Source organism: Ranitomeya variabilis, chromosome 1 (assembly GCF_051348905.1).
Source record: "Ranitomeya variabilis isolate aRanVar5 chromosome 1, aRanVar5.hap1, whole genome shotgun sequence".
NCBI classification, from domain to species: Eukaryota; Metazoa; Chordata; class Amphibia; order Anura; family Dendrobatidae; genus Ranitomeya; species Ranitomeya variabilis.
Window position 1 is genome coordinate 376,062,124 of NC_135232.1, and position 16,925 is coordinate 376,079,048.

At 44.3% G+C, this 16,925-nt stretch overlaps 1 protein-coding gene across 4 annotated transcripts in view; it reads left to right on the top strand.

The window, feature by feature from the left end:
• Positions 1–16,925, top strand: part of PRUNE2 (prune homolog 2 with BCH domain) — a 488,633-nt gene that overhangs the window by 124,828 nt on the left and 346,880 nt on the right. The gene's annotated exons all lie outside the window — the stretch shown is intronic.

The window sequence follows — 16,925 nt, forward strand, 5'->3', positions numbered from 1 at the left end:
CTGCATGGTAAGACACAGCCATTACACAGTACACAGCAGGGGCACATTTATAAGATTATCACAGCACAGGAACATTTTTTTAACACACACATCCAATTGTGGAACTCTATTCTAAGATCTATAAATTAATATGTACTTTGTTCTATGGGAAAACCAAATTAAATTGCTGGTATAGTGGTTTCAGATGACTCTTCAGAATGTGTTCATATGAGTAACAACACTACTGTCTGACCGACCATTATAAGGCTTATATGTGTTCTGCATTTTTCACAAGTTCTCCACTTCTATAGGTAATGGGCCCATTTTATTATTTGTGTTTTCTTTAAGTATCTTTTTGTTTTGTGGCATTCGCTGATGTTTTTTGTACCAAATTGTTTGCACACATAAATTTTGTGCAAGGTCAAATTTGGTATTTATTTCTATTACTTCTGAATCGAACAATTCCTGCGACTGTTTAGCACATAAAGTCACAAGTTTCTCAAAATATTCCCAAAAATACGGACATTCATAAAATCAGTCCAGGAGTGATAAAAATAAAGAAATTCAATTCAATAATTGCATGTTTTTCTTTATTCTGCCAAACAAAAATCCTGAAATAATGTTGAAAAAAATGTACATAGTCCAAAATGTTATCAATGAAAACTTCAAGTCATCCCACGAAAAAAACAAGCATCCACACTATGGTGATATATAATAGTTGTAACAGCGTTTAGTAAAAATAGTAAATTATAAAATTAGTATATAACCATAGACCACTAAAAATCGTTCTGACCAGAAGAATAAAATTGTCTCATCAATTTCACTTTATGGTGAGCTGAGTAAAACAGCTTAAGGAAAATAATCAAGACCATTCCTGAATTTCGATTTATTTTGCCATTCTGTCTCCCAAAAATTGGAACAAAAAGTGATTTCCTGCAGAAAACAAGTCCCAACTCAGATATGTGCTTTGTCAGTTGAAGAATAGAGATCTTCCGTGTTACAAAGTGTGGTGAAAAGCTACCTGAGTGGGTTGGGGAACACTCGCTTGGCAAGTGATTTAAGCACTCAGGCACGGTTTCTCCACGTAAACAGTCTTATTCGGTTTATTAGACATCATAAACCATAACACAAACAGTTCATTACATAGGTCAATGGAACACTAAACCACCGACAGTTTGTTCCAATTGCAGATACGTCTCTGCCCGTAACCTCTTGTTATCTGGAGTTACCTTTCTGGAGCTCCGGCTCCACACACTGACTCCCGTCAATGCTGGTTCCCAGGGAAAAGCTGCCTCACTGGGATCACCGTCCTTGTGACAGGGCACCTTGGATAGTCCAGACCGGCAGTAGGAACTGTAGATTCCCCAACACAGAAGCCGTCACAGGCTCTGTAGATGCAGCCTCTCCATGCGCTTTCAGGAAGTCCAGTCACAGGCACTTCCAACACACAGGCCATCAGTCCATGGTCTCACCAGGTGCTTACACATGGACCAAACAGATCCATACACTCTGACCATGTGACCAGACCTCAGTCACATTATATGGTTGTAACCACTCCCCTAGATGGGAGTATGTGTGGTTAGCCAGTCCCGCCCAGCTCATCAGCTAACCCTATAAGCCCGCCCTTATAAGTAAACACAACAAACTATTGTGGAACTATAAGTCCCAGCATAACCATATCATTTTGGGCTTACAGCGCAGAGCACCTCTGCGACACATACCGGCCATTTACAATCCTGCCGGACTTTGTCTCATCACCATAATTATGCCTCTGAGCGCATCCCAAGGCACACACACAGCGCCCCCTGGCTGTAACGTGGGTCACCGCACCATACCCTCTCCCTCTGTTCAAACTTACGGGGGGTCCCGACCCTGGGTACCCATGGATCCCGATCCTGGGTACCCATGTCACCTCGCCCTGCAAGTCGAGAGGAACGTCTCAGTCGGTTTTGGGCATCATTCAGCATCACACCTTTGTTAGGCCTCCCCCACCCCCAGCGGTCAGTATGTCGGCCCTGGGCTTCAGACCCCGAGTCACTATCCGTCTGTGTCACCAGACCCTTTTTAGTAAACCCACTTTCCAAGTGTACCCCTTCACGTGACCTTTCCATGGCCGCCTAATACTGTTGCGGTCATGAGTTCACCATCTAGTTGAGCCTACTGTCTGGTCTGAATCGGACTGTTCATTATTACGTCTGCTACCGGGTCTCCCACCTGGGTCACTCAGCCTTGAGCTAACAGAGGAGTCACTACTTTGAACTCTTCCATTCTTTAGGGTATCTTTTCGTATCTTCATACCCTGGGTTGGAAGCAGTCGCCATCTTATATTCTGCAGCTGTTTATTAATCTTCAGACGATCCAGTCTTAGCTGCTCTATCTCCTTCAAATATGTCATCCGTTATTCAAGAAGCATTCGAATGTTCTTAAGGCTCTCTATTGAGCCAACTACGACAAATGGAACCATTCCATTTTCACCAGCTATCTGGACTTTACCATCTTCCGGAATCCTCACTCTTGCCACAATGGATCTATTCACCAGGTCCTGCATCACTTTTCCAAATCTGCCAATGACTTTACTGACCAGATTTCTGGGTACTTGAACGATGTCTTCCACAAAGCCCAGCCAAGTTTGAGCCTTCCTGGTATGCTCCAAACATCGAGAGGCTTCCTTATTCCTCACCTGGATCATCTGTTTCGTGCGAAGACATTGTAGGTGCTTATTCTTCAGGATAGCTACCCGTTTCAACGTGATTTCCCTAGTTGACAGTATCAACAACTGTTTCGTCTCTGGTGCCCAGTTCACACTACGCGCTTCAATCCCCTTCTTAAAGGCCTCATGCACACCTTCACCAATACAGGCTTCTTGCACCTCTTCGGATACATCTATCACAGTCTTGAAGAGCGAGGTCTCACTCTCTTCATGGATGGACAGCTCCCATTTTACCTCGGACCTTTCCATCAAGACATCTGCCACGACCGGGTGACTGTCTTGTTCTGCTTTTAGCGCCAATTCTTCCTCCGCTTTACACTCTTCCAAATCCCTGGCCAGGATGGGCACTGCCAGCTTCACCTCGTTACCCCTCTGGTACCGCCACTGTGAGTCTGTGACCAGCATCTCCTTCTCTTGCAGAAGACCACTTGCTGCTTCTCTGAGCACTTCCACATCTTCCCGCAAGACTTTATTCACACTTTGCAACGTTGACAGGTGACCTCTAAGCTCAAAGACTTCCTTCTCCAGCTCATCCACCCTGTGCTCAGCTGCTTGTCTCAGATGCCTTAACTCGGCCTGTAAATCTGCCACCTTTTACTTCTCATGAGACAACTCATTAACGAGATCCTGGACCTCCTCTTTATCAATCTTCTCAGAGGGTGCAATTTGTTCAGTCCCTTTGCCTCTTTTACGTCTCCAGCGATGGGAGGAAGACTTGCCACTTGTACTTGAGTCAGCCATACTGCACTCTTTTCCGCTGGCGACCTCATCTGAATGGGAGTCACCACCACCCGGTCGATCATCTTGGAACCAGCAGTCGCCACTTACACAGGTCATATTTTCTGGTATGGCTGCCCCCACCATTCTGATGTCACCTTGTGGAGCACTGTCATTCCCCTGTGTCAGCGTTTCTGTCAGCACACCATTGTCCTCAGTCCTAGTGATTGCTACTGGCAATGACACGTCACAGTCACCCCCGGAGTCTGTGTCACACCACACAGCAGGGCTCCCCAACCTGTAGCTCGGGAGCCACATGTGGCTCGCGGCCCCATGAATTGTGGCTCGCGACTGTCTGCCAGCTTGATGCATTAGGTCCAGGTCTAGCAAACAGGTATAAAGAGCACATCTCAAAATGGTGAATTTTGTGAGTAGCCCTGCACAGAATTGCAGATCTGGATGCACATGGAGGTTTGTACTACCTGATAGAAGAGGTGCTCAAAGCTGGATGTGACAGTGTGTTGGGAGAATACCCCTGGATCTCAGTGTACTGCTCTGGAGTGATTTCTGTGGAAAAGCTTTGGTTATCATTATACCTGTAATGGGGGCTTTGGTTGACACTACTTTGAAGGAGGTGGGAGCTGGATGTGGCTCGCGACCCTCTCTCAGTGCTGAATGTGGCTCGCGACCCTCTGTCTAAGCTGAATGTGGCTCTCAAGGTCAGAAAGGTTGGGGACCACTGCCCCACAGTATGGTGAACCCTCAAGTTACTTTCTAATCAGGTGTCAGCTCCACAGGTTTTATTTACCACATCACTATCAGTCATTTTGGGAGGTATTGCTGTCTTAATGTATGCCTCTGCAACAGTATAGAGACTTCCATCCTCCTGCTGTAGAGGAATGCCCTCCTCCCACAAGACTGAGAATAACTTAGAGTCGCGGCCTACTGTCACCGGACAGGGTAGATTTGGGACTATGGCGACCTCAAGATTTGTATAGCCCCTGACCGTCTCGAGGTACATCCGGGCCACTGAATACATCTTAGTGTCCCCATGGATGCAGGTGACCTCGATTTTTTTCAGACCTTACCAATTGATCTTCTGCAGACTTTACAAAGGTCACTGAGCTCCCCGAATCAACCAGACTAAATACATCCTCTACCTCTGCGTTTAACTCCAGAACAGTCCCACGTAGCCTCTCGCCAGGAGGGTAGTTCTTATGGCAGATTGGACATGCATAGTACCATTGTCCCTGGCTACTGTCCAATCATGCATTCGCCGCCGCCTCTTTTTTTGCAACCACCCCTATTTGGGTTACTGCCCGCTTTTGGGAATCCACCCCCTTTAGGGTCACTAACCCCTTTTGGGACTCCACCCCCTTTTGGGCAACTACGCTCTTTTGGGATACTGCCCCCTCTTGGGACTCTGCCCCTTTTTTAGAAACCATCCCTGTTTGGGTTACCTCCCCTTTTTTGGGAAACCACCCTATTAGGAACACCACCCCTTCACTGGGGTACACCCCGTGGACTCCCCACAGTACTCTCAGGCACCAGTTCACACACAAAAAAAGTCTTTTTTTTTTAAGGTCGGCACTGGCCCTTTAAAAGTTTGCACGTTCTGGACCAATGTCCTCTCACGACACCTCACCAGCGTCTGCTGGCGCTATCACATCTCCTGCTGCAGTCACACACCACCAGCACCTCCGTGTGCTGATCACAAGCTGCTGCGGAACCTCTTGCTGCAACTGCAACTACTCTCCACAAGGCTCTGCACCGCAGACTTCGTGGACCCGCCGATCCACAGCAAGACGCTTGTCGGCTTCATGGACCCGCAGATCCACCGCAAGACGCTTGTCAGCTTCGTAACCCCGCCGAGTTACAGCCAGACGCTTGCAATCTTCATGGCCCCGCCGAGCCACAGCAATTAGGTCCACACATGCCTTCTGGACCGTTGCCCGCAGTCTCGCACCAAATGTTGTGAAACGCTACTTGAGTGGGTTGGGGAACACTTGCTTGGCACAGGATTTAAGCACTCAGGCACGGTTTCTCCATGTAAATAGTCTTATTCGGTTTATTAGACATCATAAACCATAACATAGACAGTTCATTACATAGGTCAACGGAACACTAAACCACCGACAGTTTGTTCCAATGGCAGATACGTGTCTGCCGGAACCCCTTGTTATCTGGAGTTACCTTACAGGAGCTCCGGCTCCACACACTGACTCCCGTCAATGCTGGTTCCCAGGGGAAAGTTGCCTCACTGGGATCACCGTGCTTGTGACCAGGGCACCTCGGATAGTCCAAACCCACAGTAGGAACTGTAGCTTCCCCAACACAGAAGCCGTCACAGGCTCTGTAGATGCAGCCTCTCCATGCGCTTTCAGGAAGTCCAGTCACAGGCACTTCCAACACACAGGCCATCAGTCCATGGTCTCACCAGGTGCTTGCAGGACTCCAGTCCATCCCAGGACAATCCAACACCCTGACCATTCCAGGACTCACACTCTCACCAGGTGCTTGCAGGAGTCCAGTCCATCCCAGGACAATCCAACACCCTGAGCATTCAGGTCCACAGTCTTTCTAAGACTCCACTCACAGGAGCTTCCAACACCGACAGTCCAGGACCTTACACATGGACAAAACAGATCCATACACTGACCATGTGACCAGACCTCAGTCACATTGTATGGTTGTAACCACTCCCCTAGATGGGAGTATGTGTGGTTAGCCAGTCCCGCCCAGCTCACCAGCTACCCCTATAAGCCCGCCCTTATAAGTAAACACAACAAACTCTTGTGGAACTATAAGTCCCAGCATAACCATATCATTTTGGGCTTACAGCGCAGAGCACCTCTGCGACACATACTGGCCATTTACAATCCTGCCAGACTTTGTCTCATCACCATAATTATGCCTCCAAGCGCATCCCGAAGCACACACACAGCGCCCCCTGGCTGTAACATGGGTCACCGCACCACAAAAGACACTGCAAAAGTGCTCCCGAAAAACCAATCCAGTGCAATAAACATTCCAAAAGCTTATAGTGAACCTGAACCACAGTTAAAAATTTATATGTATTGCATTGCTACAAAGGGAAGCACCCACTTAAAGGGCTTTTCCAAGAAATAATGATTTTGTGTGGGTCATCAGTATAAGATCTGTTGGGCCCTTACATCCATTGATCAACTGAAATCTGCTTGGATATTAACAAAAAAAACCCTAATACTTCATGGCTGTACTTTCCAGCCAACGTCCGATCTTCTTTCCGCCATCGCACACCAAATCTTCCGCTGTATCCAGATCCCAGAAGTAACAATGATGTCACAACCTTTTGAGGGGCAGTAACCTCCGAGGCCTGGACACAGCTGGTAGTCCTGGTGAAGAGGCTCGAGATGCGGTGCGCGATGGTAGAAAAATATGAGTGGATGGTGAGCACTGAGAAGAGGGGGCGACTGCAGCGGTCAACGGTGTGGTGGTGTAAAGGTTTTTTTTCCCAAGCCTTGTTTGTTCCAAAATACATACATACAAGTGCTTCTCACTAAATTAGAATATCATCAAAAAGTTAATTTATTTCAGCTCTTCAATACAAAAAATGAAACATTTATAGAGTCATTACATACTGAGTGATCTATTTCAAGTGTTTATTTCTGTTAATGTTGATGATTATGGCTTACAGCCAATGAAAACCCAAATGTCATTATCTCAGTAAATTAGAGTACTTGTTAACACCAGCCTGAATAATGATTTTAAAATCCGAAATGTTGGCCTCCTGAAATGTATGTTCAGTAAATGTACTCCATTCTTTGTCGAGGCTCCTTTGGCACCAATTACTGCATTAATGCGGTGTGGCATGGAGGCTATCAGCCTCTGGCACTCCTGTGGTGCCATGGAAGCCCAGTTTGCTTTGAGAGAAGCCTTCAGGTTGTCTCCATTGTTGTGTCTGGTGTCTCTCATCTTCCTCTTGACAATTTAACATAGATTCTCTATGGGGTTAAGGTCAGGCTAGTTTGCTGGCCAATCAAGCACAGTGATACTGTTGTTTTTAAATCAGATATTAGTACATTTGGCAGTGTGGACAGATGCCAAGTCGTGCTGGAGAATGAAAATTCCATCTCCAAAAAGACCTCAAGCAGCTTGGATTGTGGGCCTCTCCACTCTTCCTCCAGACTCTGGGACCTTGATTTCCAAATGAAATGCAAAATTTGCTTTCATCTGAATACAATATCTTGGACCACTGAGTCCTGTTCTTTTTCTCCTCAGCCCAGGTAAGATGCTTCTGGTGTTATCTATTGGTCATGAGTGGCTTGACACAAGGACTGCAACACGTGTATCCCATGTTCTGCATACGTCTGTGTGTGGTGGCTCTTGAAGCAATGACTCCAGCAGCAGTCAACTCCTTGTGAATCTCCCTCAAATTTTTGAATGGCCTTTTCTTAACAATCCTTTCAAGGCTGCGGTTATCCCGGTTGCTTGTGCACCTTTTTCTACCACACTTTTTCCGTCCACTCAACTTTTCATTAATATGCTTGGATACAGAACTCTGTGAACAGCCAGCTTCTTTAGCAATTACCTTTTGTGGCTTATCCTCCTTGTGGAGTGTGTCAGTGACTGCCTTCTGGACATCTGTCTAGTCAGCGGTATTCCCCATGATTGTGGAGCCTACTGAAACAGACTTAGGGACCTTTTTAAATGCTTCAGAAGCCTTTGCAGGTGTTTTTGTTATTTATTCTAATTTACTGAGATAATGACTTTTGGGTTTTCATTGGCTGTAAGTAATTATCATCAACATAAGCAGAAATCAACACTAGAAATAGATCACTCTGTTTGTAATGACTCTATATATATACGAGTTTCACTTTTTGTATTGAAGAACTGAAATAAATTAACTTTTTGATGATATTCTAATTTAGTGAGAAGCACTTGTGGGTTATGAACAAACCTCCAGAATGTATCTAGTTTGTAATCCATGAACTAAATTTTCAATAGTGCTATACTATTTGTAAATGTAGACCAGTTAAACAAACAGAAGACTTATCCACGTCTTTACGTCTTTCTTTCTTTCTGGCTATCTGCTTTAAGTACCTTGTAATTTGATGAAAATTGCCAGTAACTTCATAACTTCAGTTTATTTGTAATAGTTTCCCTGTTATTTGAAAAACAAATTAAAAGAATTTGCAGAGTGACTTTCAAAAATTTCATATCCATTGTGATGTAGCTGTAAGTCATAGGAGCGCATAATATCATTCAGTGGGTACGGAAAGTATTCAGACCACTTTAAATTTACTCTTTGTTTCATTGCAGCCATTTGGTAAATTAAAAAAAAGTTCATTTTTTTCCTATTAATGTACACTCTGCACCTCCTCTTGACTGAAAAAAGAGAAATGTAGAAATGTTTGCATATTTATTAAAAAGAAAAGCTGAAATATCATATAGTCATAAGTATTCAGATTTCAGATTTCATTCAGTATTCATATTTAAGTCACATGCTGTCCATTTCCTTGTGATCCTCCTTGAAATGGTTCTACTCCTTCGTTGGAGGCTAGCAGTGTTTAAATAAACTGATAGGACTTGATTGGGAAAGGCACACACCTGTCTATATAAGACTTCACAGCTCACAGTGCATGTCAGACCAAATGAGAATCATGAGGTCAAAGGAACTGGCCATGGAGCTCAGAGACAGAATTGTGGCAAGTCAGAGATCTGGCCAAGGTTACAGCAGAATTTCCGAAGTACTCAAGGTTCGTTAGAGCACAATGGCCTCCATAATCCTTAAATGGAAGAAGTTTGGAACCACCAGAAGTCTTCCTAAACCTGGCTGTCCACCAACATTCACCATCCAACCTGGAGAGGATCTGCAAGGAAGAATGGCAGAGGATCCCCAAATCCAGGTGCGAAAAACTCATATAATTCCCAAGAAGACTCATGGCTGTACTAGCTCAAAAGGGTGCTTCTACTCAGTACTGAGCAAAGGGTCTGAATACTTATGACCATGTGATATTTCAGTTTTTCTTTTTTAATAACTTTGCAAAAATGTCTAAATTTCTGTTTTTTTTTCAGTCAAGATGGGGTGCAGAGTGTATATTAATGAGAAAAAAATGAACTTTTTTGAATTTTCCAAATGGCTGCAATGTAACAAGGAGTTAAAATTTTGAAGGGGTCTGAATACTTTCTGTGCCCACTGTATATGGTGTATAGACAATATATATTCTCAATAGAGAATGTATTTAATTATGTAGTTTCATAATTTGTATTTTTTAAATAAAATTGAAAAGTAATTATAAAATTCACATATTAGAAAATGTTTTACATTGTAATGGAAGAAAAAATGAGCTACAAAACCAAACTTTCTTATATATCTTTATTTAATATTAAAAACATATTTTAAAGTTTTACTCTATTTATAAAATACTGTGTATTTCTTTAAGCTCTTTTTTGTCAACCTTGTTTTTAATTTTTGTTGTTTCACTGATTAAATGTCTTTCATATAAAAAATAACAATTAAATATTGTTGCTTGACCTAATAGATCAAATACAAATAAATGTCTACATAGAAATAATTAGCAAAAAAGAATCTAATTGCTTTCCTTCTAAGAGTATAATTATCATGCATGTATGTAGTTGTTTCTGTTTGATTATGCTTTACTACAAATAAACAATTAGTAGATATTGTTATGCTTCACTTTGTTACTTAATTTAATAAAGTAGATAATAGTAATTAGTGACCAATCTAAATAATTCAATAGGAAAACAATGCATGGGTACAGCATCAACCAGACAACGGATTTGGTATATGTGCATAGGTAACCAGAAAAATGCCCACAGGAAAATTGCCCACAGGAAAAATGCCCACAGGAAAAATGCCCACACGGAAAATTGCCCACACGGAAAATTGCCCACATGGAAAATTGCCCACACGGAAAATTGCCCACACAGAAAATTGCCAATTGCAGCATCACAAAGTTTCAGATCCATGATATTTGAGGTGCAAGGTGAAGAATGCCCACAGAAAATTGGGCTGAATTATAGGTTAAATGCTCTGTAGGACAGGGGGATAGTATATGCATGTATACATGAGATGCTCTGCAGTGCAGAAGAATAATATATAATTATAGGTGAGATGCTCTGCAGGACAGAGAATAGCAAAGAGATATAGGTTAAATGCTCTGCAGGTCAAGGGGAAATAATACAGGTATACGTGAGATGCTCTCAAGGGCAGAAGAATAATAAAGAATTATAGGTGAGTTGCTCTGCAGGATAGAGAATAGCAAAGATCATAGGTTAAATGCTCTGCAGGACAGGGGGATAGTGTGCCGGTATACGTGAGATGCTCTGCAGAAAAGAGAATAGTATAGAATTATAGGTGAGATGCTCTGCAGCACAGAAGAATGTCGGCAAAAATTGCCCACATAAAAAACTACCAACAAGTTTATTAAGAACAGTTTATTAAGGAGTTCTAATAACAACAATAACTTAAGTTTATTAAACAATCATTGCACACCTGCAAATAATTAGCTGCCGGGTGATTGTCCTTGACTTCCATGGGCTCCATTGAAATACAATACAGCACAACACAGGCAGCAAAGAAAATGCAGAATGGATTTCAACAAGGGTCTCTGGGCCCAGTTTACTTCTCCAGGTTCTACAGGTTCGGTTCACTCATCCCTAGTCCCAGAGAACGGATTCTGTTCTTAGGAGTTGTCATTCCACTGTGCTAACAATAATTCTACTCTCATTGTGGTGTGTCTGGGCCTAGAGACCCTTAGGCTATGTACACACGCTGCGGATTTTGCTGCGGATCCGCAGCGTTTCCGCAGCTGCGGGTCCGCAGCGGTTTCCCATGCCTTTACAGTACAATGTACTGTACAATGCACATGCTGCGGAAAAAAATGCGCGGAAACGCAGCGGTTTACATTCCGCAGTATGTCAATTCTTTGTGCGGAATCCGCAGCGGTTTTACACCTGCTCCATAATAGAAAACCGCAGGTGTAAAACCGCAGTGGAATCCGCACAAAAACCGCGGTAATTCCTCAGTAAATCCGCAATAAATCCGCAGGAAAAACGCGCAGTTTTTGCCCTGCGGATTTATAAAATCCGCTGCGGAAAAATGTACAGAGGATCATTCTACGTGTGCACATACCCTTATTCAAATCCACTCTGCATTTCCTTCCATCCTACACCTGCCTGCACCTGCAGTATGTGTGTATGATACATAACTAGGTAGGGTCTGTTCACTCTTACTCTTGGTAGTCATAAGTGGACAGGGAACGAAGTGCAGGCCCCAAATACACTGCCACTGAAGTCAATGGGAGAGCGGCGCTGCTATGGCACTTCCGCTCCTCTGACAGATTCTGACAGAATCTCACCTTTCTGCGGTGCCTTCTGGGCTTCCAGGACCATCTATCTCAGCCAGCAGCACCCTGCTTTTGGTGGGCACTTACTGAGATGATAATGTATTAGATCTGACCTGCAGTCCCATGTAACTCCACAGATAATACAGTGATTTTTTTGTGGTTACTGAAAGCAGTGATGGCTCCTCTGGATCACATTGCTGCTGGTTCTGCATGTGCTGCTGCTCTGGGCAGGTGGGAGGAGTAAGGCAGAATCAGTGAGAGATGAGAGCAGACTAGATCTATCTATTGCTGAGAATGACAGACTGCTACAAACCACAGATCTTCAGCATGTTTGCAGTTTTGCACTAGGTCAGCTGTAAATCACAAGTTGATCACATATCATGTGAACATCCTCACCTTTCACCTCAAATATCATAGATCTGAAACTTTGTGATGCTGCAATTGGCAATTTTCCATGTGGGCAAATTTCTGTGTGGGCAATTTTCCGTGTTGGCAATTTTCCGTGTTGGCAATTTTCCGTGTGGGGAATTTTCCGTGTGGGCAATTTTCCATGTGGGCAATTTTCCGTGTGGGCAATTTTCCGTGTGGGCAATTTTCCGTGTGGGCAATTTTCCTGTGGGCATTTTTCCTGTGGGCATTTTTCATGTGGGCAATTTTCCTGTGGACAATTTTCCTGTGGGCATTTTTCAGGGAACCCCTGGAAATATATTTTTTTGTGCTTTTACCTTGTCTGTCTCATGCTTGTCACTGTATTTGTACCATCTGCAGTAGTGAGGCTAGCGCCCTTGCTGGCCAGTGCACTAGCCAGGGCAGTGTAAGGTGATAGTGAGGGATGAGGTTCGTGATGGCAGCGGGGGGAAGGACCCGCTTAGGGCATTAGGGGAGTGCAGGGACAGGCTCAGGCTGAAGCTCAGGAGGTGTCCCATCCCTCATTCCCTATTGTTAGGGCCTTCCTCTCCCCTTTACCATTCCATTGAGTGTGTGTTGTGCTGTCCGCTGACCAACCCCCAGTGGGATTATGACAAATTGTGTCTGGTTGACCCAGTAACCATTAGTGTTCGCCTCTTTCAGATTTCCTATTTTTTTGCATGTTTGTCACACTTAAATGTTTCAGATCGCCAAGAAAATGTAAATATTAGGCTACTTTCACACTAGCGTTAACTGCATTCCGTCACAATGCGTCGTTTTGCCGAAAAAACGCATCCTGCAAAAGTGTTTGCAGGATGCGTTTTTTCACCATTGATTAACATGAAGCGACGCATTGTGACGGATTGCCACACGTCGCACCCGTCGTGCGACGGATGCGTCGTGCAGTGGCGGACCGTCGGGAGCAAAAAACGCTACATGTAACGTTTTTTGCTCACGATGGTCCGCTTTTTCCGACCGCGCATGCGCGGCCGGAACTCCGCCCCCACCTCCCCGCACTTCCCCGCACCTCACAATGGGGCAGCGGATGCGCTGGAAAAATGCATCCGCTGCCCCCGTTGTGCGGCGGAGACAACGCTAGCGTCGGGAACGTCGGCCCGACGCTAGTGTGAAAGAAGCCTTAGACAAAGATAACACGAATAAATACAAAATGCTGTTTTTAAATGAAGGTCTTTATTATTAAGGAAAAAAGAAATCCAAACCTACAGGCCCCTGTATGGAAAAGTAATTGCTTACTAAGCCTAATAACTGATTGGGCCACCGTTTGCACCAACAACTGCAATAAAGCATTTGCAATAACTGGCAATAAGTCTTTTACAACGCTGTAGAGGAATTTTGGCCTAATCATCTTTGCAGAATTGTTGTAATTCAGCCACATTGTAGGGTTTCCGAGCATGAACCACCTTTTTAAGGTCATGCCACAGCATCTCAATCGGATTAAGGTCAGAACTTTGACTAGGCCACATCAAAATCCTAATTTTGTTTTTCTTAAGCCATTAAGAGTAGGTCCACACGGTCAGTAATTCGCAGCGCTTTGGACGCAGCACATGTCCGCTGCGTTCAAAGCGCTGCCGGCTTTTAAACAAAGGTGATTTTGCATGTGTTCATTGAACCGTGCAGAATCACTGCATCCAATACATTGTATGGGTGAGATTTATCTTGCAGAGACTCGAGTCTCCGCAAGATAAATTGACATGCTGCGGTCTGGAAAGACACGCCACATGTCCATTTCTGCGGGTGATCCGAAGGCATCGATACACGCATAGTGGGCATGGAATTCCTTGAAATCCCATCCACTATGCTGCAATATCTGGATGCTGTGGGTTGGGCTGAACTGCGATGACCTCAGTGAGATTCCCACTGGCACCGTTAGAAAAACTCACGTCACCGCCTGTCACTGTGAGCTTTGCTTGGCTGGTTATTAAAAATCCAGGGAAACCCACACATTTTTTTTTCTAAAATTATGTATTTTCAGCGGAGGAGCCGGCTGATAAATACTCCCATCAGCCGCTCCTGCTCTCACTGTTATTAGCTGTAGCAGGTGTAGGCTGGGAGTGGTAGTCCCATCAGCTGACACCAGTGACCGGAGGTGAACTGTATACCTCCAGTCACAGCTGCTGGCTCACACTGTCATTTGACAGCATGGGAACCATGGCTCTCTGACCGGTGGTAATGATTTAACTGCCGATCAGAAGCAGCGTTTGCTGCGCTGTCATGCACATGACAGTGGGACAAACACCCGGTGTTCGGGCAGCCAAACCCAATCACTAACACGGACTTCTTAGTGAAGTCCATAAAGCAAAAAAACCTTCCTTACTATAAATAATATTGAACCCTTCAAAAATACAACTTACACCGATTGAGAACAGCTGAAGGATCAGTCAGTACAGTATATAAAATATATCAAACTTTACTAGAACAATAATACATAATATAAACACAAAAAATATTAAAAATAGGACTATATAGGTATACTTAGAAACAGCCAACTAAGGCCAACTACAACATGTTCCAAATTATTATGAAAATTATATTTTTCTCGGATTTTCCTAAATGGTCGGTGCAAATGACAGTCAGTCTAATAAAAATCATCACTCGTTAGAGTATACATCGAATTCTATTGCGAAACCTCCCAATGATAACAGTATAATCTCCAAAATAAATAAAACCTCAAAATGCACTGTTCCAAATTAGTAGGCACAGTAGAATTTCTAAACATTTGATATATTTTAAAGAACTGAAGATGCTCATTTGTGGAATTTGCAGCATTAGGAGGTGATATTCACTGAGCAAAAAAGCTATTTAACTCCAAAACTTCCTAACAGGCTAAGTTACATGTTAACATAGGAACTCTTCTTTGATACCACCTTCACAATTCTTGCATCCATTGAACTTGTGAGTTTTTGGAGAGTTTTTGCTTGTATTTCTTTGCATGAAGTCAAAACAGCCTCCCAGAGCTGCTTTTTTGATGTGAACTGCCTCCCACCCTCATAGATCTTTTGCTTGATGATACTCCAAAGGTTCTCTATAGGGTTGAGGTCAGGGGAAAATGGTGGCCACACCATGAGTTTATCTCCTTTTATTCCCATAGCAGCCAATGACTCAGAGGTATTCTTTGCAGCATGAGATGGTGCATTGTCATGCATGAAGATGATTTTGCTCCTGAAGGCACGTTTCTCCATTTTATACCATGGAAGAAAGTTGTCAGTCAGAAACTCTATGTACTTTGCAGAGGTCTTTTTCACACCTTCAGGAACCTTAAAGGGCCCTAGCAGCTGTTTCCCCATGATTCCGGCCCAAAACATGACTCCTCCACCTCCTTGCTGACGTCGCAGCCTTGTTGGGATATGGTGGCCATCCACCAACCATCCACTACTTCATCCATCTGGACCATCCAGGGTTGCTCGACACTCATCAGTAAAGAAGACTGTTTGAAAATTAGTCTTCATGTATGTCTGGGCCCACTGCAACCGTTTCTGCTTGTGAACACTGTTTAGGGGTGGCCGAATAGTAGGTTTATGCACCAAAGCAAGCCTTTGAAGGATCCTACACCTTGAGGTTTGAGGGACTCCAGAGGCACCCTCAGCTTCAAATATCTGTTTTCTGGTTTGTAATGGCTTTTTAGCAGCTACTCTCTTAACCCAATGAACTTGCCTGGCAGAAATCTTCCTCATTATGCCTTTATCAGCACAAACACGTCTGTGCTCAGATTCAGCCACAAATCTCTTAACAGTACGATGATCACGCTTAGGTTTTTTGGAAGTATCTAATGTTTTCATCCCTTGACCAAGGCATTGCACTATTTGATGCTTTTCGGCAGCAGAGGGATCCTTTTTCTTTCCCATGTTACTTGAAAACTGCAGCCTGCTTAATAATGTGGAACATCATTTTTAAGTAGGTTTCCTTTAATTAGAATAACCTGGAAAACTAATTATCACATGTGTTTAAGATTGATTTCAGTGAGCCATTGATCCCTGAGACACAATACCATCCATGAGTTTATTTGAAAAACAAAACAATTACCGTATATACTCGAGTATAAATTTTTGGGCTGAAATTGCCCCTCTCGGCTTATACTCGAGTCATGATCGGCGGTGGGGTCAGCGGGTGAGGGGGAGAGAGGTCTGTCGCATACTCACCTGGTCCCGGCGCTCCTGGCGCTCCCCCTGCCTGTCCCACGGTCTTCGGTGCCGCAGCTCTTCCCCTGTTCAGCGGTCACGTGGGACCGCTCATTAAAGTTATGAATATGGACTCCACTCCCATAGGGGTGGAGCCGCATATTCATTCCTCTAATGACGGTAACGGTGACCGCTGACAGAGGAAGAGGCTGCGGCACCCGGAGACCAGCTGTCCGGGATAAGGAGCCAGAGACGCCGGGAGCAGGTAAGTATGTCATAGTTACCTGTCCGCGTTCCACACGCCGGGCGCTGCTCTGTCTTCCGCATCCTCTTTCTCTGACTGTTCAGGTCAGAGGGCGCGATGACGTACTAGTGTGCGCGCCACCCTCTGCCTGAACAGTCAGAGCGGAGAGACGCCGAGACGGGACGCTGAGGAGCTGCAGGCAGCAAGAGAGGTGAGTATGTCATTTTTTTTTTCTATTGCAGCAGCATTATAGCAGCATTATATATGGCACAGCTTTCTATGGAGCATCTATGGGGCCATACTGAACGGTGCAGAGCATTATATATGGCACAGCTTTCTGTGGAGCATCTGTGGGGCCATACTGAACGGTGCAGAGCATT